This window comes from Sciurus vulgaris (genome assembly GCF_902686455.1).
Source record: "Sciurus vulgaris genome assembly, chromosome: 1".
Taxonomy (NCBI): Eukaryota; Metazoa; Chordata; class Mammalia; order Rodentia; family Sciuridae; genus Sciurus; species Sciurus vulgaris.
In genome coordinates this window covers 179,404,379-179,430,884 of record NC_136461.1, presented here as the reverse complement: position 1 = coordinate 179,430,884, position 26,506 = coordinate 179,404,379, and the positions used below count along the sequence as shown (strand labels likewise).

Here is a 26,506-nt window from a genome sequence, read left to right as displayed (position 1 = left end):
GTAAATGTTTGAAAACCTTGGTTACACACAAATCTCTCAAAAGACAGAGGATCTCATAAACTGCTCATGATTGTCTGAAAAATCCTGACATCCTAGCATATTTCATGGCAAAATATTTGCACCCATAAGACACTATTTCCATTCCTACTTCCCTAGAAAATAAGTGAAATGAAAATTTTGCATAAATATGCCCAACATAATATTTTTATACTAAGGTAGAAGAAACTGGATCCAAGCATTAGGATATGCATCAGACTTTAAAAATGATTTTCACAAAAGTAGTTTCAATTAACCTACTAATAATATTGTTGACCAACTTACATTCTATAATATATACAATCTCAGGCTAGTAGAGGTTTTCTGTGTATTTTAATTGATGAGTACAGTTCTGTTGCAAGGATGTGCCATGATTTGTTATCCATTCACCTTTTGAGGGGTTTGAGGTTGTTTCCAGTCTCTGGAAATTATAATAAAGTCCCTAAGAACATTTGTATACAAGTAAAGGTTTAAGAAGTCTCCAAATTTTTCTAAAGTATTTATACCAGTTTGCATCTCCATCAAAAGTGTGTGAGGGTTTTACTTCCTCATTGACCCTTGATATGATCCTTCTTTTCAATTTTAGCCATTCTACTAATAATGTGCTATGGTATCTCACTATGGTTTTAAATTTGAGCTGGCCTCATAACTAATGATATTGAACAACTTTTCATGTGTTAATTTGCCATTTATCTATCTTTTTCAGCAATTTGTGCATACAATGTTTTGCCCATTTAAAACAATTAAGACATTTTCTTAATATTGGATTTGGACATTTCTTACATTTTCTGGATATAAATCCAGTATTCAAAATGTGTCTGGCAATATTTTCTACCAGTTTTTGGCTTACTTTTGTATTCTGTTAACAACATTGTTTAAAGTGTTTTTAAATTTTCATGAGGTCCAATTTATCAATTTGGTGTTTTTTGGGTTATATTTTGTTTAACCTAAGATCCCTAACATTTCCTTATTTTTTTTCTAGAAGGTTCATAATATTTAGGCCTATTTTCTCATTTTGAGTTAATCTTTTAAAAACTTTTAGTGCAAGCCCAGAGATTTTTAAATTTAGTTACCATGAATGGATTTTTCCTTCTTTCTAATAGTTAGGTAGTGAACTACCCAAGAAATCACTAATAAGTCACTTAGCAAAACCACGAAATATATATTTTAGGACTAGAGGCATATCTGATAAAATTATTTTAAAAGTTGAGTAGAACATAATCTATAAAAAGTACAGAATAAAGTCTTATTATTATAGAGGGAATATTAAGAGTGGTGTGACATATCACTGTGTAGTTCCACTTCTTAATTTGAGTGGTGGATTCCTGAATGTTCTTCACTGTTTTGCTTCATCATTTATATATACTGCAAATACTCTGGTGTTTATGTCACATTTCAATAATATTTTAAAAGGTATAATTGAACCAATACCATTCAAAAGGATATAAAATAATACAATTCCTTTGGATTTTGGCTATTGCTTTTGTTAAAAACATACTGTCATTTTTAGTTAATGTCAGTCATGACTTATCTGTCAAAGAGACTTGAGCTTTCTTAAAATTTGTTCAAAAAAAAAAGAAAAAAAACAAGGAGAGCAATTTTATGTAAAGTTGTTTCCTACCATTCCTTCCCAGTAATTTGAGAGGTGGCTGGCTAGTCGGATGGTAATGTGAAAATGATACTGATAAAGTTATCATACATGACACAAGCTACTATTGGGGTGTGCTTGCAAGACCTTTGCTTCTAGAGCTGCAGTCCCATACCCTTTAGCAGAGAGTAGAATCATATTTTAAAATATTGCCTTAAGGAGCGTAAGAGGATTACAGTTACTGACCCTGGCACATTTATCAAAAACTTGATCCTAAGCTGATAGATCTAAATATAAATACAATGATGGATTCAACCAGATTTTTAATCCTTATTTATACACACATATTCTCTCTCTCTCTCGCTCGCTCTCTCTCCCTCTCTCTTTCTTTCTCTCAATACACATGCCTTAAATAAAAAGACAAAATAAAACATTAGTGGCATCTAACAATTTAGCAGTATTATCATTCTGTATCTCTTTTTAGGCTCTTGCCTCAAAGTAGACATTAAGCTATGTTATTTTCAAAGTAACCACTAAAGTAGATGAGCTAAAGACATGAGGTAAAATTCAAATGTCTTGAGTATCTAGTGATAAGAATTAAAGTTATAAGAATTTTAGAGAGAATAAAACTAGAATAAAGCATATATATGATTGTCTATATCCATAGGGAGTATGATTTTCATGATTCTATTTTCACTAAATTTTTCCAAAGATTTCCCAGAAATTGTATGTAACATTTGCTTGCAATACAGTAACTGAGAACAAAGCAAGCATTTCTATAACTAGTTTAGCACTCATTCTACTCTGTCCTTTAACAGCAAAACATTCCATGTGTAGTCTTCAGGTCAAATAATTTTTTATAAAAACAAAGAAATATTTGAGTAACTTGGTTTTCACACTGACAATCAATTCTGTTTTCTATTGATGAATTGACTAATTCACTCACTCATTCAAAATAAAAAAAAACAACATTGATTGACCTTCTAAACTCTGCTAGGTGTTTGGAATCCAAACAAAATGAAAATATAATTCTCATTGTGTTAGATGCAATTATAGTTAAGAAACTAAAGCAATGTCATACTGATGCCATGAATAATATCATAATAATATTTCAGGATAGAAAAAGGAAACAGCTCATTCTTGCTGAGTATTAATATATTTAATATACTAAATATTATGGTTTTTTTTTCATAAAGTTAATAGGCTTGGTGGACTATCCATAAACCTTTCCCTTCACATTTTAAAACCTAATGTGAATTGAATCAAGTTATTTTCATAACTATGGAAATCTATCATGAACAATTCTGATAATTCTGAAAAAAGGGAACACTAGAAATCTAGGTAGACAAAAAAGATACCCCTACTTTTCCCCCCTTAAGGAAAGGATAATTCTACTGCCTGAAGTACTTTTCCTGTTGTAAGATAATGCAGGTCAGCAAAACTGGCATTCTGAAATGTCAACTCAGTCATCTTTTTCCATGTCTGCCTCACTCCGGCCGCTGCTTTGCAAGGTGGAAAAAGCTAATTTAGTGGCTAGAGCTAAATTAGACTTCTTAATTGACATTTCACTTTCATCTAAAATTAGACCAGCACATGTTTAAAAATCCTTTTTATTTTGAATGAATTAGAGAACAGCTTGTAAAGGCTTGTACAGATCAGAAGGGGTAGGGAGGGCAAGTTCAGCTGAGTCTTATCCCAATTTGGAAACTGCTACATAAGGTGTGTGTGTCTGAGAGAAGTCAATGGCCTGTCTGGACCTGGGGACCTTAACTGAGTAGACTGTGAATTAAACTTTCTTAAGTCCCTCTTATGTAATCTGCCTCAGTGGTTCTCTAACATTTGGATCTCAGGATCCCATTACACTCTGAAAAATTGAGGACCAACCCCAAAGATCTTTGGTTTATATGGTTTCTATCTACTACTATGTATTACAACAGAAATCCAAGTTAAGATATTTTTAATATGTTTATCCATTTAAAAGCAACAATAATGAATGTAGGCCTCCTAGCGTGAATGAAACATTTTAATTTAAAAAAAATTAGTTATATTTTTCAAACAAAAAGAAAGTGAGAAGTGATATCACATTACATTTTGGCAGATCTCCTTTATGTCTGGCTTTAATGGAAGAGAGCTAGATTCTCCTGTGTTTCTGCATTCAGTCTGATGTCCTATGTTGTTTGAAGTGTACTAGCAAATCTGTCCTTACATAGATATGTAGTTGGAAAGGAGATGAGTATTTTAAAAACCTTTCCAAATAATTGAGGAATTCATCTTTGATACTACACCAAAACTCAACAAGTATTACCTTCTTAAATGCAAACAGCAGTGTACAATCAAAGACCACAATAAGGTCTTTTCACACTCTGTTATTTTAAATCCATTTACCTCTGTTGCACTTTGTATCTTTTTTGCCTGTGTATAATTTTGTAGCATTATGCATTGATCATTTGATCAATCTTGGTTTACTGAATTATGATCTTCCAGATGTTGGCACATTTTATTATATACCATCAAAAAAATTGCATTCTGTATTGTCACTGTCAGTCTTCAGATAAAATTTCAAGCATTAAAAAGCTGTCTAATTCATAGTGGTGGACACTACAAACTTCTAAAATTCTAATTTTTGCTTGAAGCTTGATTTTATCATTGAATGTAAGTACTGTCAGTTGTTTTTCTTGAAGCAATAGGCCCATTTCATTTATTTCAGAGAAAATTCATCCAAATATCCAAATTTCATTATGATACTTTGTCAGACATTTTTTGAAGCAAAAATAGTGTTTTAAGGAAATAAAAAGAGCAAATTCCATTTTTTAACCCAAGTCATCATACAAATATTTTTTCTGTATTTTCCATTTTGTTCCAGACAATATTAAAACAGCCTATACTCAAGGGTCTAAAATTAACTTCTACTGCTTCATCAAGAATATTTGTAAGGCAGGTGCAGTGGTGGATGTCCGCAATTCCAGCTACTTGGGAAGCTAAAGCAGGAGGATGATGTTTGAGGACAGCCTGGGTAAGACTATATTTCAACATTTAAAAAAAAAAAAAAAAGTAGAAATGATTGGGATGTCGCTTAGTCATAGAGCATTTCCTTAATATGCACTAGGCCCTGGGTTCAATCCCCAATGCAGAAAAAGTTAAAAAAAAGAAAAAAAAAAAAGAACATTCTTAAAGTAATACTAAGTTTCTGTTTATTCATTTCAATTCCTAATGTTTGGTGGTAAAAAAAAAATATACTGTGACTTTCTAGTAGTTTGTTGTAATGTTGTTGTAATGGCCTTAATTCATGCAGATTGTCCAGTAGTTTTAACCATCACTGCACTAGCAATGCAAATTTCAACACAATGGGAAAGGAAAATAATATCTCAGTAACAATATGAAGGTAGGTTTGACCCCATGGCCTCCTGAAAAGTGTTGTGTGATCCCAGTGGTCTGTGGACCACACTTTGAGAACAGCTCATTTATTTGATGACAAACAGATAGAGCCAGCTGGCTACATGAACGTGGCCTGTCTTCAAAGTGATTTTCGAAGCATGAACTTGGTACTTTGGGGTGTAAAGCAAGGAACAGAGGGAGAAAATTGAGCATTCTATCAGAATCCTTCAGGGGATGCTTTTCCAGAATGTTCATACAAAATTGCTGTGACATTCTTTGGGTCTGGTGTGTTATGGTGGAACAACAAGAAGTCAGTAATCTTCACCGTGCTTCTTTTATTTAGGCCCTAAATCACCCTTTTCCCCTCTAAGTACTTTCATGATGGTTTTTATAAATGAGTGTTTTGTAAGTTTCTTCATTTTCAAAAGAGAGCAGGAAACAGAGTAAATGGGCAGTTTTGTGAAACAGCAGTGATTCCAGTAGGGCTTGTCACAAAGTCACTTATGCAAATATGTTTCAGAGATATCTTTGAACCTATTTATCACCCTGCAGATGCCAAGATTAATGATTCAAACAATACAAACTCCAAATATTAATAATTGATAATACAATTCACTTAAAATCATCTTAACTTTGAATAATTGTGATTCCTTATCTATGTTTTAGATTCATGCTTCACTGTAATATAAAGGAGAAACTAGCTCAAGGTCACATTTGTTCACGAATGCATAGCATTTACTGAATGCCAGGGTTTTGAACTCTTCCTTCACATATATTCCATTATAAGGTGAAGGTTTTTGTTTTCCTATTTTACAATGATGATATACCAAGTTAGAGAAGTTAGGTAACTTGCCTGAGGCCTTGCAGCTAGTAAATGGAAAAGCCAGAATTCAAACAGAGGTTATTTGGGTTTCAGGCACCACATTCACTTAAACATATGCCGGAAGCATGACAAACACTAAAGTGAGTTTTCTACAGACTTTTCTTTTAGTTAATTATCTCTTCTACAGATTGTCTTAATAATTCACAGAAGCAGTGAATCATTAAACGATTCCTGGATAAAGACTACAATCATTTTGGAGATTCGTTTCTGATTTTATGATTTAATCAAAACCAGGAGCTAGCTCAGAAAGAGGCCCTAAAATCCATGGCAGAAGTGTTTTAAACACAAAATCCAACAATTACATTTTTTTGTAAAAACATAAGCAACTTATATAAATAGTTTTTTCATTAGGTGGAATTTTGGAGTTCATTATTCTTCTAATTCCTGATATTTCCCTTACTGTTATGGTTTAGATATGGGATGTCCACCAAAAGCTCATGTGTGAGACAATGCAAGAAAGTTCAGAGGTGAAACAATTGGGTGGTGAGATTTTTAACCTAATCATTGCATTAATCCCCTGATAGGGATTAACTAGGTGGTAAGTAGGCAAGGTAGCATGCAGCCTGAGATGGGTCCTTGGGGCACATGTTTGGGGTATACATTGTGTGAGCTGAGCTTAGCATCTCTCTGCTTCCTGTTGCCATGTGCTGACCTGCTTTCCTCCACAACACTCTTCACACTCTTATGTCATTGTATTGTGCCTCATCTAGGGCCCAGAGCAATGGAGTCGGCCATGTATACACAGAGACCTCTGAAAACCTGAGCCGGCAAATACTTTTCCTCCTCTAATTGTTCTTATCAGGTCTTTTGGTCACAGTGGCAAGGAAAAAAACAACAGTAAAATACTTGCTTTGTACTTTGTAGACTCAAATCACTGAGAATTGTCATCAGATTAAGATTAGGTGGTTTCTAGAACCATGGTCCTCAATCTTCCTCAGTTCTAAAATACATGACTGACAAGGTCCCTGCCCATTAATAACACCAGCTCCCTCTGACTGATCTTATTTTAAGGAAAACAATTGTCAGTGTGATGCTGACAATTTGTTCTTCAGGTTTGTTCTTCAGAGGTTCAGGTGCTGGAGACGATCTCCATGTGGCAGTATTGAGAAGCAGAGAGACTTCTTTAATAGGTAAAACCTATGGAAAGTAATTAGGTCATAGGATCACTTACTCAGAAGGGCTTAACACTGGCCTCCTGGACAGAGTTAAGTCCCTGCAGGAATGACTTGTTACAGAGTGAGACTAGCCTATGCACTTGTCCCCTTTTGCATATGGCTCTTCCCTTTTTGCTTTCCCACCATGATGTGACACAGTCAGGTGGCCTAATCAGAGGTCAAACATATGGGTCCACCAGATCTTGGACTTTAAGCAGAAAATGTGAAGTAAAGAAACTACTTTATAAAATTCCCAGAATCAAGTATTCTGGTATAACTACACAAAACTGATTAATTCAATTGATAATAACAAAATTCTAGTTTTCAAGTGAAAATGAGAATTTTAGAAAACTTGATAAGATATCACTACTTAAAGAAGTTTTTGATAAGCCAGGTGCAGTGGTAAACTCTGTAATCCTAAAGACCTGGGAGGCGGAGGCAGGAGGATTGGGAGTTCAAAGCCAACCTCAGCAACTTAGGGATGTCCTAAGCAGCTTTGAGAGAACCTGTCTCAAAATAAAAAGGATTGGGTATGTGGCTCAGTGGTTAAGCACTCCTGAGTTCAATCCTCAATACCAAAAAAAAAAAAAAAAAAGTTTATAATGAAATTAGTGGTGATGGCAAGGAAAATGATTATTTGATATAGTATAATGAAATGTGTTAACATTTAAGGGATCTGCATAAGAGTGAATCAATATTTTCCAAATAACCAATGCATGATACCATATGAGAGATCAATAACTTTTGAAGCAATGTATACAAAATCATTAACATGGTTTCAGCATCTAGAAACCTTTGAGAAACTACTCTTTGTTGATTTTGTTGATCAAAAGGCATATCCTCAAGTATCTGGAAAGGCTATTAAAGTACTCCATTTTCTGATTACCTATTTGTGTGAGGCAGAATTTTCTTGATCTAATTCAAACAGTAGCTGATTTTCAATAAGAATACCCTCCCAAGTGAACAGACATACCTAGCTGTATTTATTTTGGCAAACTGACTCCCAATTTCTGATTATTATCTTTGTCTTTCAAAAAATTTAAACACTGCTATAGATGATTGGAAAACAAAAACCAAAAAAAAAAAAAAATCACACTAATAAATAGCAAAGTAATAGAATGTAGTAAATTAAGAAGCTTATGGTAAAGTCACACATTTAATTTATCTTCTTGTGAAACTTTGACATGAAAATCACTTTATTTCTCTGTGCTTCATATTTCTTTTGTGTAAAATGGATTAATACCTACCTCACATGATTGATGCACTCATTCAATGATAGTAAAAGCAAAAGTGCTTTCTCAAGTATAAGATGCTTTATAAGCATTAGGTAATATTATCATGATGATGACCATTTTAAAAAGTTGTAACAAGAATGAAGTGAGAAAATGGTATCCTGTAAGCCCCAGGAGAAAAGAAAGGCACATGCCTCATTACTGTTCTGTGCCCAGCACCTGGAACAATGCCTGACACACAGCAGGTGCATAACAAATATTTGTTGAATGAATGTATGTGACAAGCAAAGGGATTTCTAAAATATGCTCTTGCTTTTAGTGGTCTCTTAGATCAAGTCTATGAATGAGACAAAAAATATTTTGGATATTTACTATCCACATCTCAATCACAAGTTTTCTTTTTAAAATGTTATATTAACCTGTGTGATTTTTCTTTGAAATTGTAAACTTTATGAGGACAGGGAGAGTATCTGAATGGTTATTCGTTTTATTCCCAGTGCCTAATACAGGAGAGATTTATTAAATAGAGCAAATGAATTTTAAAGGGTAAACAAGCGGTGCTCCTCATGGCAATAATGTACTGACGTGCAGGCTAGCAGGCACTTTGTCAGCAGCCCTAAATTAGCAACATCCTGACAGGCAACCATGCATTAGTTATCTGCATGCCACAAACACTGATGAAAGATAATGGTACATTCTTCAGGGTTGTCTCTCACTGCAGGTGGAGTGTGGGAATCCTGGGAAATCTGTGTTATCACGGCACACTCTTCTGCTGGGATGGACTCATAGGCACACCAAGACCCAGCCACCACCCCTAGGAACAGCATCTCAAAAGACAGCCCCAAAAGATTCCACAGGCAGGGGGGTGGGAAGTGATAGAGTACCAGCATTCCTTTCTAAGTGAATGTTTTAAATATATTAATATACTGAGTAATCCTTTATCTAGTTGCCCTTCTCTGCTGGGGACCAGAGAGTTGATAATAAATATTTTTTTAAAAAATTTGTTTTTTTGAAAAAGGTTCTGCTTGGACCAACTCTGGAGCCAATGTTAGGCCTAGTGTCATGGAGACAAAACAGAAATGCAATCTTTGGATGCTGCAGCTGCTTCATGCTTTTGCCAGCTTAGACTGCTAAAGCAGGAGAAAAGAACTGCCGGAGCTAAGAAACTTTAATACCTTGGAGCTGATATATAAGGTATTATTTTGTCTTTCTTGACAGGGTCCAGTGCTATTTTTACCCAGGTTGATACAAGGGTTAGGTTGGGACTTTACAAAGAAATGCAATTTATTTTAAGTGCTATTCATGTAACAGCAGCTCCCTCTGCACCCACTCCTGCCGTGGTATTCATTGTTTCTAAAGTAAAACTGTCCCCTTCCTCCTTTATTTTCCTTAAAAATATACACCAGTGAGGATCGCCTCGGTCGGACAAGTCCCTGGTTGTTTGCTGGAATCCCTTCTCCAGCACCACCGGATCTATTTGTCAGTCTGATTCCTCCTCATTCCTGTGCCCAGCCTCCCTGCCTCCTCCATCCTGCGTGTTGTTTCTCATTTAAATGAACAGTTGGATTCTTTTATTTCTTACAAGTGCTGGATTCGCCTTATCGCCCTCATTCCTTTGGGGGTTGCCAATTGGTTTTATCCACGGATGTATCATTTCTCATGCTTCCTTTTTTTTTCTTACAAAGAGAAAGAACCTCTCCGTCAACAAGCCTCTCCGGAGTGGAAGATTAAAAACCTAGACATCACCTACCTTGCAGCGCTGCTCCCAACTGGGTTGTGTAAAACTCAATTAAACGTGTCCCCATTGAATACTGCATTACAGTACATTAAACAGAAAATTCTTCAAGCGTGATGACAAAGCTTGAAACCTTGCCTCAAAGCTGTTCCTTGCAGCTTTCTTTAACATTTCAGTCTTTACGGCACAAGTCTCCCGTTGATAAAACTTTAGTCCAGTCATGGGAAAAAAAAAAAAAAAAATCACAGAGCCCCACAGGGATCAAAAGAGACAAGGGGGCTAACATGAAGCCGGCCTTGGCACTTTTCTGAAGCTTCTATTGAAACTACACTGCCAACCAACCAGGTGAAGCTGTGGAGTGTTCTGGAGGTCTGTGGTCTAACAATTGAAACGAAAATACCTTTATTTTGGGCAGGTGAATTTCATAGATTTTTCTCTTCTATCAAGAGTGTTATATTCCACAGAATACATAGGGTAAGAGATTTACACAGACATTCACAGAAAACGCAAAAGTCCAATGAATGTATTAGTCTCCTCAAACCACAAAACAGAAAAGTGACTCCATATCCATGGGAAAGCTCAAAACTATTATTAAATATAAACTGTAGCCTTCTATTTTTATTCCTTGTCCTCTTGCAAAATTTTTATTTATAATCTGGGTTGTCAAGAGGCAAACCTCCTCCTAATTCACTTAATTGGGTTTTCAAAGCTTATTTATTAAGCAACTATCACAGATTTATAAAATTTAGACTCCATTTCATCAAAATTTTAGATATTTACCATTTTACCAATTTCACTATTTTAGATATCTGAAGCATTTTTCTGCTTTTGAATTTTGGCATTTCTCAGCACAAAGCACCCCTCTTTCTTGCTGCCCCATAGACCTTCGTTCAGCACCTGGCCTACTTGCTGGTGTTGGGAATGGGAAGAGGCTGATTTCTTTAAACCATTAGGATATAATTTAGATACTTCTTTGTGTTTTTAATGACTATCATTTCTTTTACAAATATAGTCCAATGCTTTTTATGATATATTTGAGCTCTAATTTGATACATATGATCTGAAATGCTATATATAGTTTTAGTAAGAATTTATTAAGAGATACTGCTTTAAGGAGAAACACAATAACTGTGATCATTCAAAGCTAAAACAATACTTGAATATGGAGCTAGGGGGCATGGTGATACCAGATGTTCCATTTTCACAATTAGCAGTATTAGCTAAACTTATTAAAGAAAAATGTGTGTGTGTGTGTGTGTGTGTGTGTGTGTGTGTATCATGTTCATACATATGTGTATAAAGAAATGCCTGGATTTACTATTTTTGTTTCCAATGACATTTTATAACACATAGAGAAGACTTAAGTTTACCATTAGTGTCTTGCTTTAATTCACTGGTAGGAGTGGAAATTCTTTTACCATTCCTTTTTTATACTATTATCTGCAGCATTTTTATTCTAGAAAGAGAAAGTGCTGGCTGCTCCAGACTTGGATTACAAGATTGTAAGTTATAATACTTAAAATGGAAATTCAGATCAGTTGGAGTTTGGCTGGGGTTTCAGCAAGTTTTTCTTCTAAGGATATCATACTCCAGGCACTGTTAGATGTTATTAGAAATCAAACAAATGCAAAACAAGTAAAATCATACTGGGGAAAAGTAGAGTCATTGCCCTTTAAGCCCAAGATGACTTCTGTGTTCAATCAACAAATGTATTGGATTAACAGTTTCCAGGTTCTTTATTCAAGGAAATTTTTTAAAAATTGGCCGATTATACATAAAACAAATTAATATGAATAACAACCTAAAGAACTCTGGAAAATGTTTATCTTTCTTTTCCAAACTCTTTGTTAGTATCAGGCTAAAACAAAAGACATTTTTTCCATTCCAAGGCAGACATATTTTCTAATGAATGCAGTGGTAACTTAACACTTATCTCACAAAGAACTCTAAGGGGAAAAACCTTAATGTGTAGGAAGCTTTTATTTATCCTTATGTTCTCTCTCTCTCTCTCTCTTTTAATAGGGTGATTTAGTAAGTAAATTCCTATATTATACTTTAATCTTAAATTCATGTAAGATATTGTTTCTCCTTTGAACAATTTTATAGAACTGTATTTCTACAAAGAGTTGAATCCAAATTTTGTATTTGAGTTATTCTGTTCTTAATTAGAATTTTCAGACAGTTTATAATATAATTTTATATGAACACTTATACAGCCCTTTCCAATGGAAACAAAACCCCCCAAATCTTGTTAAAATACTAGTAGCAATTATGTTGATTTTATGTCACCCTTCTCACTTTTATAGTAAAAAAATCATTTTTTTTTTTTTTTTTATATTTTTAAATGAATTGCCCATCCTCTAGTATCAGTAGACTTTTTCAGTTGGCCAGAGACCGACTCACTCCCTCATGTCTCATATGCTTCCGTTCCAACATTTCTGAACATTTGTTTCAACTAACAGATCAACCACATTAGTTCATCATATTTTCAGAGTTGAAGGTTAGGGCATAGCAGCCAGTTGCTGTTAACTATGATTTCTTGTTTCTCAGGATTTTATTTCTGCATTTGTTCTTTTTTAACATACGAGCCATTTGGGTTCTGAGAGTTTCTCAAAATTGTATTTCTCTAGCAATGGTTCATATGTTTCTATACAATCAAAAACAAATCATATTCTTTGTTCTTAGTGCCTGAACTAATTCATTTAAGCATTACCAAAGCTGTCTGAGATTGTCTAGTAGTGTCCATTTCCAGTCCTCTAATTAAGTCTGAATGTACCACATTCCTTTAAGATCCATCTCCTCCTGATATATTTTATTCCTGCTCTCAGAACCCTGGTTACTATTACCCATTATTTCTCCTTTAAATAATTGTTTTACCTCTTGGCCATTCATTTGTCTTTCTGGTTATTCCTTTCAAAACTTCAATTGCCTATTAACTGATATAATAATGCTGATATTTTCCAAGGCTTGGCTGTTTTCATCCAGGGATTTCAAAGTGCTTTTAAGATAGCTCTGTTGCTTTGTGAAAGGCAATTAATAAGACAAAGAGAAATAAAGACCTGGAAAGTGGAGAAGCCCATGTATATTCACACACCAAGAACACTAGAAAAATCTCTAAATTTCATTCAACTTTGAATCATTTTGGTTTAGACAGTGGAGAAGATAAACATGAGATTGGAGGTACAGGAAAATCCAAGGATGCATTTTACTTTGATTCCAAAAATGGAATGGGGACAATAAAATTCAAATGTCACAGGAATACAAGAGCAAAGGATTCTGACTTGGGTCCTTCCCTTTTGAACTGGACCTTGGAGTCAAAATGTCCCCTGCCTGGGTGCCATAGTTTATCAGAGACTTCTGGACTCTCAATAAAAACTATTTTCCTCTTTTGAGGACTTTATTCCTGCAAATATGAGGAAAATAACCCAAATATCTGCTAATAGGACACTGTATCAATGAAGGTGGCATGGTCATTCAATGGAAATACTGGTGAGCAATAATAAGAAAACCAGTATAAAAAAGAACATGAATATTTCTCTAAAATACTGTTGTGCAAAAGAAATCAGTGTGTGCTTTTATGTACCTGATTTCTTTTATATGAAATTTAAGCATAGACCAGAAACTAACCTAAGTTTGTAGAAATCAACAGTAGCTGCTTTTTGGAACATGAAGGAATGTTTTGGGGTGATAGGTACCTGCCAGTATTAACTTATAACAAACACAGAAAACTAGAATTAACCATTTTGGGCTTTCCCCTCTGAAAATGCTTTATTGATATTTTTATTTTTAAAGTAATTTACCTCCTTTCATCGGTGCTTTTCAAAATGAGTCCACTTTTGTTTATTCAAACCTATTTTGGACAGAATTATTTCATTAATTTCGGAGACATTCAAATTTTAATGTGATGAAAAGATAAGTGCATGAGGAGGAACGAACACCACTTTATTTGCAGGCAATGCTGTACTGCAGACAAACCTTCTGGCCCTATCCTTCAGTAGCTCTATCACCTTGACCAAAATATACACTACCCTACTTTTAATAATTATAGCAACTCTTGCAGAGCAGCTACAGGGAGATAATGTACACAGGTTTGCTATGAAGCAGATGCTTGACAAATTTTAGTTTCCCTTTTAACTTCAAGTGTTGCATTTCTGTGTACAATGCTAGCTGCATACCGGCTACACTTCCAGTGTGGTTCTCTTGGGTTGACTTAAACCTCAGTAGGATGCAAAGTGAAGCTTCTACTGTGGAACACAAAATCTCTTAAGAACAGAAAAGCATTAACATCAAGAACACTATCTGTTTATTTCATCCTTAAAATAGGAATTGTTGTCCATTTTATTGTTTCCTATCCCAATTTACCTTAGGCTTAAGAAACTAGGGAGAAAGAAAGAAAGGGAGAAGAGAATTCCAAAGTACTCATTGCAAAAGTATTTCTCAAGTTCTTCTTAGTTTGGCATTGTTCTCAAACTCTCTCTGCTCCTAGGACTAGTATTCTAGAATCCACTCTTATGGATTCTGGAACCAGAATATAAGTAAATGTTTCCAGGGAATTGTTATTTATGGAATGTTCACTAGATAAAGATTTCCAAAATCTTCAATATTCTTTTCCCAAGTGCGGTTAGCATCTTGACAGAAGCAAACAATGATGATGTCCTTCCTGCCTTTGAGAGCAGCTGAGATTCTTCTATTGACACAGTCTCTAGGACTGTACTTGAAAAACCAGAAGCAGGGAGTTCCCATTAAGAGTCATAGCCTTGCACATTTACCCCTCCTATTTGTCCCTCAGAGCCAGAAAGTTTGACCTGTAGGGCACAGTGTGGGACTCATCTGTTTTCTTAAGCATTTCCTGGCTAGCAACACAGTGCTGTTGTAGTGGGAGGAGAGAGTGACACAGATGAGATTTATTTAAAACTGAACTGCATGAGGTAATTTTCAAAACAGTCAGTCTCTGACTACTATTGGGCAGTACACTGCCTGTAACAGGGTTTTAATGCTCAGGACTGTTCTAGTAAGTTAGAGAGAAAAAAAATAAAAACAACTAATATTCAATGGAAACATTATTTTTAAAGGTGAATAGTAAGGACACCCTAGAGCAGATCCTTTTAGAAACCAGAAGAGTCTCATCCATGTATACTTTCTTTTTCCTATTTAGTTTTATGTAAAAGGGGCAGGGAGATGCTGGTGTGTGTGTGTGTGTGTGTGTGTGTGTGTGTGTGTGTGTGTGTGAAAAACTTGGATCTGAGAATTAGTTTATTGTTAATTTTTGGCTTCCTTACCAGAAATATTGGCATGTGTTTTGTTCACCCCAATGCCTATAAAAGTGCCTGGAACATAGTACACCAAAAATAAATAGAACATGAACAAATGAAGGAATGAATAAATGAAACAGGGAAAAAAATGAATGAATGAAAAAATAAAGATGGGTTCAATTTAAGTTTTGCCATTTGTCAGTTTTGTGCCTTAAACAAGTTTTTAAGCTCCAGGAACCTCAACAGTCTTATTATAAAAGTGAGGATAATCACATTACTTTCCCAGAATGCTAGTCAGTGTCATGGCTTGGTGTCCAGGTCTGTGCTTTGTTTAGGTGAGCACTTGGCTTTCCATGTTCCACCCCCTCAACACACACCCCCTGGCCCTGTAATCATCTACTATGTCGCTAGGGTGGAAAGCTGTGTGAATTTGATGATTCTACAATGAACTAGTCTAATGCTGACTTTTAAATAAGTAGAAATGGTGTAGCATTGGTTATAACACAGCACTGCCTGTTATTCTAGGTTTTTCAAACATAAAGATCCAAAGTAAGACAATAAAGTCTAACTTTATAACAACAGTTGTAAGTTCATGAAGTAAACATGTAATTAATAATTTCCTCACGATTTGAATGTGATAACTAGTATAATAAACCTACTCAGTAGGGAGAATTTTATGATTTTTTAACTAATTCCATTTTTTATTCTAGGGATTTTACTTATCCATACCATATAAACAAGTTGTTCTCAATCTAAATGTAATAGTTTGTTTGGGAATTTTTTTTTTTGCATAATAAAAACACAGTTCCTGGGCTTCAAATGGAAGCTAAAACTCATAAACCTTATATCATAGTAAAAGCTATATCAGAGGACTTTATTTAATGGGGAGAAGAAAATATTTCCTGATATTTTTATTACTATAGGGAAGGTCTGACACCATTAGTTTTCCTTATGTCATAAATAAAGACAAGCGAAGTTTGACAGGCATCACTATAAAATAGGTTATAGATAAGTCCAGGCATCTGTCCTTCCACACAGACCTCTTATATGCCGTTGTGATGAGGCTGCTTGAATAGAATGACCAAGGTTTGATTTTAGGCTTCTAGGTCACGGTTTCACCTTGACAACAGTTCTTTCATTTCCAGCAGTAACATTTGCTAGGATCCCTAAGGTGCTTTCATTTTTGTAAGCAGTGTAAGGTTAAAAAAAAAAAAAAGGATAGGGAAAAAAAAAAGATAAATCTTAATTCACATGCTGCAGGACTATCTCTGTGTCTCCGGCACAAAACTTCAAATCCAATCCAAGAACTGGATGTGTATTAGAAGTCTGCAGATTTAAACCTCGTCCACCATGATCAAACTGGATTTATGGAGCATCATAACTCTCCAGACACCATCCAACAGCTTATTAATTTAATAGACTCCTGTCCATTCACTGATGTTCCTGCCCTGACAGTCTCTCAAGATAAGGCGAAAGCCTTTTGACAGGACAGAGAGCATATATATTTTCCTCTGTTTTCTCCTGGATGGGGTTGTCGACAACTTGAAATGTGTGGCTCAGCAAATTTGTTTTTTTTTTATTTCCTTCTCTTTTTTCCCCCCCGTTTAGCTTTGCAGGAAGGATGACAGAGGCTAGCCTCTTGAGAGTTGCAGGGGTCAAAGGGCCTGTGTTTCCCCTAAATACTTATTTGGCATTTTGTTTTGCAAAATAACAGTGAATTGATTTAAAGGCATATATGCAGGCGACATTTTTACCATGAAAAGAAACAGCATGACAATTGAATGTGCCATATTAATTAAGAGGTGTTGGAGAGAAGAGGAAAAACAGCAATAAATGTTCCCATTAAATAGAATATAGCAGTTTTTCTTTGCTTTTCTATAATGCCATTTGTGGGAATGACGGAGAGTGAACAGAAACAAAGCAAAAAGTACCAAAAGGGAGCACTCGAGCTGCTGCCTATTTAAAGACAAAACAGGAAGACCTTTTCAATGTTCTTATTTCTCCTTTATGATAATCTTATGCTCTCCCTCAGTTTGTTTTTTGCCTCTAACATCCAAATACATTCATAAGTCTAAACCGGATAATTACACCAGTAGATAGCAAAGTTAACTACTTCCATTCCAGCGTCCCCTTCTGTTACAGTCATGCCGGCAATCACTAAACCTTGGCTTCCCAAACTTAAAAGTACACACGAATCATCCGGGATCTTGTTAAAATGCAGACATAGACTTTGGAGGCCTGAATGGGGCTTGTGGTTTTGAGTTTCTAACAAGCTGGATACCATACTGCTGGTTGGCAGACCACACATGAAGCAGCAAGACATTACTCAAATTTTTAAGAAAGGAGATAATTTAGATCTGGATGAACTGTACCTAATGTCAAACTAGGTAAACTATAATTTGAACACATCTTGGAAAGTATGTGTGGAAATTAAAAATTTCAATTAATTAAAGTATATTCAGTCCCCAAATGCTACAGAATGGCTTGCTTTTTTAATAATCCTGTTTCATTTTTGCATGTTTGTATAGCTTAATGTACCTTGAGATAGTTACCTTAGAAAGTATACTAAAGCCATAGGGTTGGAATGTAGTTCAGTGACAGAGCACTTGCCTAGCATGTGTAAGGCCCTGGGTTCAATCTCCAGCACTGAAAAAAAATTTTTTTAATTAAAAAAATAAAAATCATAGATATAATTGCCCATTTTCTTAAGCTATATTTTCTACCTACTTCATATTATCAACAGCACTAGTCAAAATTCAACACTATAAGGAGAGTCTCTAAAACTAAACTATTATTTGTCTTAAATGTCCTTTGAGACTACTTTATCTGTTCACACAGGGTTAAGATCAAACTGTTCTGGATTTGACTGGTGAGAACATTTAACTGAAAAACACCACACTTTAATCTAGAAACCAGACTCAAAATATAACAACATAGCAGACACTTTACTTAAGCCTTTATTTGTATAATACAACTAATTCTAATATTCAGAGACTCCAAATTATTATTTAGTATTTTATAGACAGGCTATATATCTTTTTGGGAGAGAGCAGAAATATCATAAATAATCATAAATAACTCAAATGACCAAATTCATTATGCAATCTTAAATGTCTTGTAAATATTTAATGAATGTCCTGAAAAGTTAAGTTTTCATCCTAGACCTCTGAAACTTCCATTTCTTGAAAGATGGTCAAACTAAAGTAAGCCAACATGGAAAGTAGTTGTTTTGGAAAATCTTCATCAACAATGGAGATCAAACTGAATATAAATACTAGATGTCCAAAGGAAAAACTGGTTTAATGTAATTCATTCTTATTTTATTTTAATGAAAGGTAGATAGAACTACATAAATAGCAAGATCTTAGCTCTTCACACTTAAATGTATTTCCGCTTCTTTCCCTTGGTTGGGATATTCTTGCTTGCAACATCAGTTCACAGGCCTCAGACAAACTAATAAGAACATATCTTCTCCAAAGTGCTGCTCTATGTCACAGTATATAAGATGACTCGTTAAGTTGAAAAATAGCCTTTAAAAATTGGATTGACTTATGCATCAATAATAAAATAAAAAGTTTCTCGATTCAGATCTCAAACTTGAGATCAGTCCAACCTTCCTTGCCTCCCAGTGAAGAATAGAAAACAACAGAACTTCTTACTGTTTTTCTTAATGGGGATCCAGAAAGAACTGCCCAGTCATAGTGAGCCAATGTCTTGACATGGCGGCTGTGCAAGGATAAATAAAACTTAATGGTTTAGCAGCATCTTTGGTATCTATGTAGATTTAGTTGTTTCAGTTCTTTAGCATATGCATCAATTCTATAGCAGATACTCTGATGCTGACTGATACAGCATAATCTATGCTATAGAAATTTGGGGAATTCCAAAGAAATCCTCTTGTTCTAGGTTCCCTAGTATAATAAAAATCTCACTAAGGCATGGAACACTTTTCCAGACATGGGGAGACTAGCATTGTGGGAACGTGAATTTTCAAATGACTTCTCCACTGGTTATGTGTAACACTATATTAAGTTACATCAGGGTTTACTCTGGTGAATGATCAACAGATGAAGTACTTAAATAATAATTCAAGCTTGAGTGCGTGAATACTCTGTGCTAGATGTGGAGGTATAGAGATGAAAAATGGAGTCACTGCCTCTGAGGTGTTCACACCAGAATGGGACAGTGCATAGGCTGGAGTGGAGCTTCTCCCTCAAGGAAATGTGTGAGGGAAGAGTTTCAAAGGTGGTAATAACTAAGTCTTGAATGGTGTCTGTTAACACTGGTAAAGGCAGTGAGAAGGTTTTTAGATAGAAAAATCCAAACCAAAACAAAAAAACAAAACATGGTGTACAAAGATAAATATGAGCAAGCAAGGGACACTGGGATGACTTTAAATAATTATATATGGTTGAAACATAGAGCACCTGTGGAGGATGAGTGAGAAATGAACCTATAAGATGCAGGGTGCTTAAACATATAGATGAGTTAATCTAAGGAAGATGCAAGTGAAATGAGACTAGAGAATAACAATATTTAATAGATGAACAGTAATGGAGAAACGTTACTGGTCATTGAGGATGATTTGATTCAAGTTCAATAGAATGAAAAAATGGCAACCACTTGATCACAAGAAATCTGAGAAAGAATCATTTCAATGGAGTTGTGAAGACAGATGTTGAAGAGAAGAGAAGATACTGGAATTGGGGAGATCAAAGGAATGGGTGTAGGAAATTTGCAGGGCTTTCATAGTTTATTGTTAAATATGGTGAATGGACTGCACACACTTATTTCTACCCTCTTTCACCAAAATGTCAGTAAAGAAGAAATAAATATGATAAGGCAGAGAGAAGATGCAGAAGAGGCAATGAAAATGAATAAAATATTGGAAGCCAGAAAATGGGTGGAATGATAAATGACAGAGCAGACCATGAAAAGCTGAAATTCAAGTACATGAAGAGCGGCAGGCTAATAAGAAGCAAACAGATGTATTTCATAGACTGGGAAAGAGCAGGAAGGAGAGGCATAGGGTGCCCTTGAAAGATAGGGTAAGCAGTGAAGCTAAAACCCAGAGGACAGGCCTTCTAAGGAAGAATCTGTTACCCTACATACCCAGCCATCCTTTATGGAGCAAAATGACATTTCCTGCACTTCCCATTAGGAGGGGGAGAATTATTATTTGGAGAACTGCAATAAAGAGGCTTTAAATCCAGGGATACAGGCTCAGTCAAGGGGGATGCTAACATGCCACCTGAAGGAGAAGAATAAGTGATTATCTATATTTTCCACAATGAACTAAAACTTCCCCTAAGTGCTACCTGGCTCCTTTGTCCCACTAAGTCCTCAGACTGATGACTGCAAGGTTCATAAATCTCAGATGGGACACTTGTCTTCTCTACACAAGATAACCATGCTAAGAAAAAAATAATAATAATCACATATACTATTATTGGGGAACCTCATAACCATGGCTAGATGTCATCCTGTCACCCTATTTGCAAAACCCACCAGTAAATGACCACTCACGCTGCTTTTGCATTGTTTTTAGTGCCACACTCCTAGAAAGCATAACAGATATCTATACACATCAAGAAAGCTTCAACAATAAATGAGAATGGAGAGAAAAAGAAACAAGACACAAATTTCTTAAACATCCTCCAATTCCTGTCTTCATAGACAAAGAGAATATTATCTATATAAAGATAGCAACATGTTGAATAAAAGGAACAGACAACAAGAAAGCCTCTTATAAATAATAAACATGATTGTTAAAAATTCAGTAATAAAGTTCAGCAATAGTTTGAGGACATCTCAGAAAGCTGAACAAAGTGTCAAGAAGATAATTTTGAGAATATTATTAAATATCTATTTTGAATTTCTTTCACTATTAAGGAAAAAGTCAAAATCTACTGATGTATGTACTCATTCACTCAAAATTAACTATTGAGCATCTACTATATGCCATGCACTATTTAAAAACAAGTAAAATTACTGTCCTAGAAGAACACCCATTCTAGGGAAGAGAGATTGACATTAATTGTTTTTAATAAATAATAAGATGTCAAATATGAAGATAAAGGAGAGGCTATGATGAATTGGATATCGGAGTTCCCCTGCCTCCTTCTCCCATGTGAGGATAGGACAAAAGGTTGCTATCTACAAACCAAGAAGATTCTCCCTAGACCCTGAAACTGCCTACACCTTAATCTTGGACTTCCTACCCTCAACGTATTTGCTGTTTAAGGCACCCAATCTATGTTATTTTGTTACAGCATCCTAAGCTAATACAGGAGAAAGAGAAATAGAGACCATTGAGAACATTTTAGACAGTATAGTTAGATCTTGGAAAGCGACATCTGCAGGGAATTCTGAATGAAGCCAGGAAGGGAGCAATGTGGGCCTCAGCATAAAGCAAATGCTCTAAGACAGGCCACTGGACTGGAGTGGATTGGAGTAGATGGAGAGAGCAGTTGAAATCACTGAGGTATCCAGGGGCAGATCATGTAGGGCTCTAGGGCCAAAGTAATAACTTTGTAGTCTTAATTCAGGGATTGACAAGCTTTTCTCTGTAAAGGCCCAAATAGTATTTTAGATGTTGCAGGGTAGATCCTCTCTGTCAGAAATATTCAACTCTGATGTTACAGTGTGGCCATAGACAATTGTATAAATAAACTGGTGTGACTGTGTTCCAATCAAACTTTGTTTAAAAAAACAGGTAGTGCTCCAGATATGGCCTTGTGTACTATATCAATACTTAACACTCTAATTTTGATGGGAAGTCATTGGAAGATTGTATGTGATGTCATGTTTCCATTTTCTCTGGGAAACAAGCAGCATTCTCCATTGTCTAATGGGTGATGTAATATATTTGGAGACAGAAATCTAAAATTATTACCTAAAATAGAAAAATAAATCTGGATTGCCAGTCTGCATGCACTGAAGACTCATATTCACTTGTGTTCATATTTAACATACAAATAGTCAGCATTGGTTTTTTGTTGGTGGTGCTTGTCTGTTTGCTCTGTTTTGACTGCACATGTATAAGTAACTCATTGTGGATCAGGTGCTATTTTGGACACTTCACAAATGTTAACTTATGTAACTTCTGCTTCTTCTGTGGAGCCATGAGTAGAGAGTCAGAATGAACAGGATGGGGTATTGGCAGGCCAATAGAGGCCAGAAAGAGAAACATGTAAGGAGGTGCAGGAGACTGATTAAATGATGGAACCATGGATCCAAGTCAGGTAACCTGGAAACAAGGATAGGAGGGCCTGACAGACTTGGAAAATGATGGTGGTGGGGTGGGTAGAATGTAGGATCACTTAGTGTTGAAAAATTGTGAGATCAGATATTGAGTTGAGTAAGGAGGATGATTTACTATTATTATCTAAAGGGGTGTAGCTATCAACATTATTTTCTTGATAGATAAGGCTTGCTTATTTGTTATTAATATATAGATAATAAGCTTAATGTTTGACACACTCATCTTACTAAAATCTCAACTTGATCACATACATGTACTGGAGAACTATCTGTGCTTCTCCACTGCCTCTCTGAGCAGATTTCTTGACTGAGAACTCACATGAGTCCACAACTTGCCCACACAAGCTCTAGAAGGTTTGGGGGCTGGGGATGTGACTCAGTTATAGAGCGCTTGCCTAGCATGTGCAAGGCCCTGGGTTCCATCTTAGTACTTAAAAATAGAAAGGAAGAAACTTTTAGAGGTCTGCCCTTCCCTGGTCTCATAAAAAATCTCTGCTCCTTTTAAACTGTTATGAAACTCTCACAAACACACCGTGTGCATCCCAAACTATGAGTTTCTTGGCACATAATTTGAACCCCTGATATGCTTTCACCTCCTACCTCAAACTGATACTCAAATTTCAGTATCCTCGAATTCCACATCCTCTGTGAATCTTCCCTCCACCACATGCTGCTGAACTCACTCCTATGCACTGTTCAGTAATAAAGCTCTTTCAATAAGCTCCTTAGGCCAGGGAGTGTCGATATGAATTTGTGTTCCACATGAGACTTAGCCATATCACGTAAAGAGCAAGTGCTCAATTACTTGCATTTTACTTGGAAAATTATCTTAATGAAAACAAAGTTTTTGACATTCATAAAGATATTAAAGAAAACTCATTATATCATCAGAAAATAAATTTTGTAGTTAAGGCAAAGATTTCTTTGTTCTATACATTGGGTTGTGTGAAAGGAAGAGTAAAACTGTAGTCAAAACAAAAGCATGATTTCCCCTTGTAAATATTTTTCTTAAATGATATAAGGAAAATAATCAAAGTGAAGAAAGTTATGTTGAAAGAACACAAGGCTGAGGGTGTGGTTCAGTGGAAAAGAACTTGTAAAGCCCTGGGTATGATTCCCCATACCACAAAAACAAAAAATATAAGAATTTCCCTGAATCCTGCCACATTTACAGAAATACTTTAATAATTTTATGTTATTTCCTTCCACCATGTTTCTCTGTGATATAATTTTATATTATAATCATACTAGACACAAACCCCCACATTTTGCTTTTTTTCTTTCCATCTAGATTTAAAATGCAATAGTCTCTTCCATGGAATATGGTGTATAAAAAAACTATTTACAGTATATTACTCTGAAAAAAATTCACTCTGAGGAGTTGTCCCTCATTTTAGCTGACAAAGATACTTTTGGGGGTAGCTTTCAAGATTAGCATCTCATTGAATGACAAGCTAACATCCCTGAGTGATAGTGACTCACCTCTCAAAAGACCCTGCTCTTCATTTCTCATTTTTATACTTATAAAACTGATATATTCTTAGTTCTTATCATTCACCAACATTCTGACTGGGTTTTTACCCCTAAGAGACTGAAGCTTCATTCATGTCTGGATCCAGGGTGGTTTAGTATATTTTTTTCCCTCACACATGATAGCTCATCTAATCCACTAAGGTAATTAATGATATTATCATGCAGGCTGTTTACCAATATCTCGTTAAGACAACTCACAGTGATGCTCATACGAAAACAATTGTGTTTTAAATCACACCATATAGCTAGCATGTATTAATAATAACTAAGTACATTAAACTATTCAGTATAACCAGACCCAGGTTGAAATAACATCCGTTAATCATTACCATAGCTGTAAAAGCAGCAAATACATAGTAAGACATGCAAATGACAGAAGGCCCAGTATTTGCTGGAGTTGTGTCATTCTGCAATTTGCCAACAGACAGCTCTATTGACAATAAGGGTGTCACTAGTGGGCTCACTTGTCTTGACCTTACAAGCCCTTTAGAAATGACAATTTGAATCAAAACTGTGGTTTTCTAAAGCAGTTATTTCTACAACCACTGATTCCTAGAACAGGCATAATAAATTGCTCACTCCTCCAAATATATTTCTCATTCTAATACAACATAACCAGAAAAAAAAAAAAAAAAAAAACTCAGATGTTCACGAAACAAGTTGGGTTTTCGGCATTGCGTTATCCTGTGGTGCTCTGCAATCAATTACTGTTATACCACCATCATTAATAATTTTCTTAATGAAAATGATTCTGTTGATCTCCGTTGTATTTTAATTATCAGAGTTAAGCATAATTACACTGTAGCTCTGAGCTGGCATGTGGACTCCTTTAGGGCGCAATTTTGTTTTAACACACTGATAATGTAATTTTACATTGTGTCAGTTTGTTTGGTTATTATCCAGTTGTACAATTCCACTGTATTCCTGATAACAGATAATAACCTTAGTACCTCCTATATCCTGAAGTCATTTAAAAAGCAATATTGGAATTCTGTGACTAGCTAACTTAATCGTCTTATGATTTTATAATTCCCACTGCTAAATATTTGGTTCAGGCACTAGCCCTCTTTTAAGAACACTGGAAAACTAGACAATAGTTATATATTTTCTATGAATTTATTCAATAGTTAAATATATGCTTAAAATATGAACATAATTTTTTACTCTTAAATCTGTTCCTTATTTATATAATATTAGACTTTCTAGGTAAAGTTAAACATTAACTTGAAGGCTGCTTTTAAAATTGGCTGCCACATTAGGCAAGGCTGTTGTTTCACAGTAGTAACATGCAATAGATCATCTCTTTTAAAGTGGAGCATGGTCCAGAATTTTGCAAAGATCCTTATAAATGAAAGATCTTTGTTTTGAAATCTTGATCAATTTAGACAATCTGTAGAAAGTTACTCACACAAGCTAGATCATATTAGAATTAATTCCTGTCATTATTTCAACACTGTCTAGGGCCTTAAACATAGAAGACAATCAATAAAGGGTTAAATTAATTAATCACAGTTGAATTGGTGCAAACAAGTAAAATCAGAACTTTGGAAATGGTTATAGAATGATTTTGAGATTAGTGTTCGGTCTTCTACATGATTTTAAATTGCTGTGGTCTTAAAAGCAACAAAGTAATTACCATACGTTTTACTATCACTGTTGTTTTACTTCTTGAAGACTTTCTCTTTAAAGCCAAACCAAAGAAGGATGGGAAAAAATGCTGGTAAACATGTATGCAAATTTGCAAAGAAAAGTAATAACCTATAACCTTGGCCTGGTTAATGGCATCTTCAAAACTCTGCTGATTTCATAACTAGGAACTGCAGTCAACAGTCTCAAGATTGAATCACAAGTTCATCCTCTATGAGTTATATATCCTTAAATATACTTAATCTATCTAAGCTTCTGTTTCCTCATCTGAAAACAGTGCTGCTAATATCATGAGTTTATTGTAATAGTAAATAAAAAATGTATAGTAAATGATTAGAACGGAGCCTGAGATACAATAAAGTTCAATAGATGGTCACGGCTATTATCAGTGTCAATATTATTACAATTGTCACCTTTACACTAACATTTTATATAAGGCTTTCATTAAATATAAAAACATCATGTGCCTAAGGAAAAACGTCCAGTGATTTCCTCAAGCATTGGCTTTGGGCCTCTGATTCTGTGACACATTGCTGAAGATATAAGTAGGACCTATGGATCTCTTCATTCTAAAGCAGGCATCAGATAATCATGTTTTCTTGCACACTTGCATGATATAAATGTAGGGGCCCTCCTTCATTTCTTCTAAGCACATATTATTTTGTGATAACAAGGACAAAATATGCTGAGTGTAAAATAATCAGCAACATATTATTTATGGTAATATATGCAGGCATGCATATAGGTGCTTCTTCACAAAAATTCTGTAAGTTAGTCAATGGCTGTATGTTTTCACAGCTAAGAAAAC

The 26,506-nt window shown here is 35.2% G+C and overlaps 1 protein-coding gene and 1 long non-coding RNA gene across 3 annotated transcripts in view; one reads left to right on the top strand and one right to left on the bottom strand.

Moving 5' to 3' along the window:
• The window catches only part of ZFPM2 (zinc finger protein, FOG family member 2), a 417,497-nt gene that overhangs the window by 112,026 nt on the left and 278,965 nt on the right, over positions 1 to 26,506 (bottom strand). The gene's annotated exons all lie outside the window — the stretch shown is intronic.
• LOC306640819 lies at positions 1,073 to 24,772 on the top strand. Its single transcript, XR_013757924.1, has 2 exons — positions 1,073 to 9,462; positions 9,954 to 24,772. It is a non-coding gene; the product is annotated as an uncharacterized lncRNA (long non-coding RNA).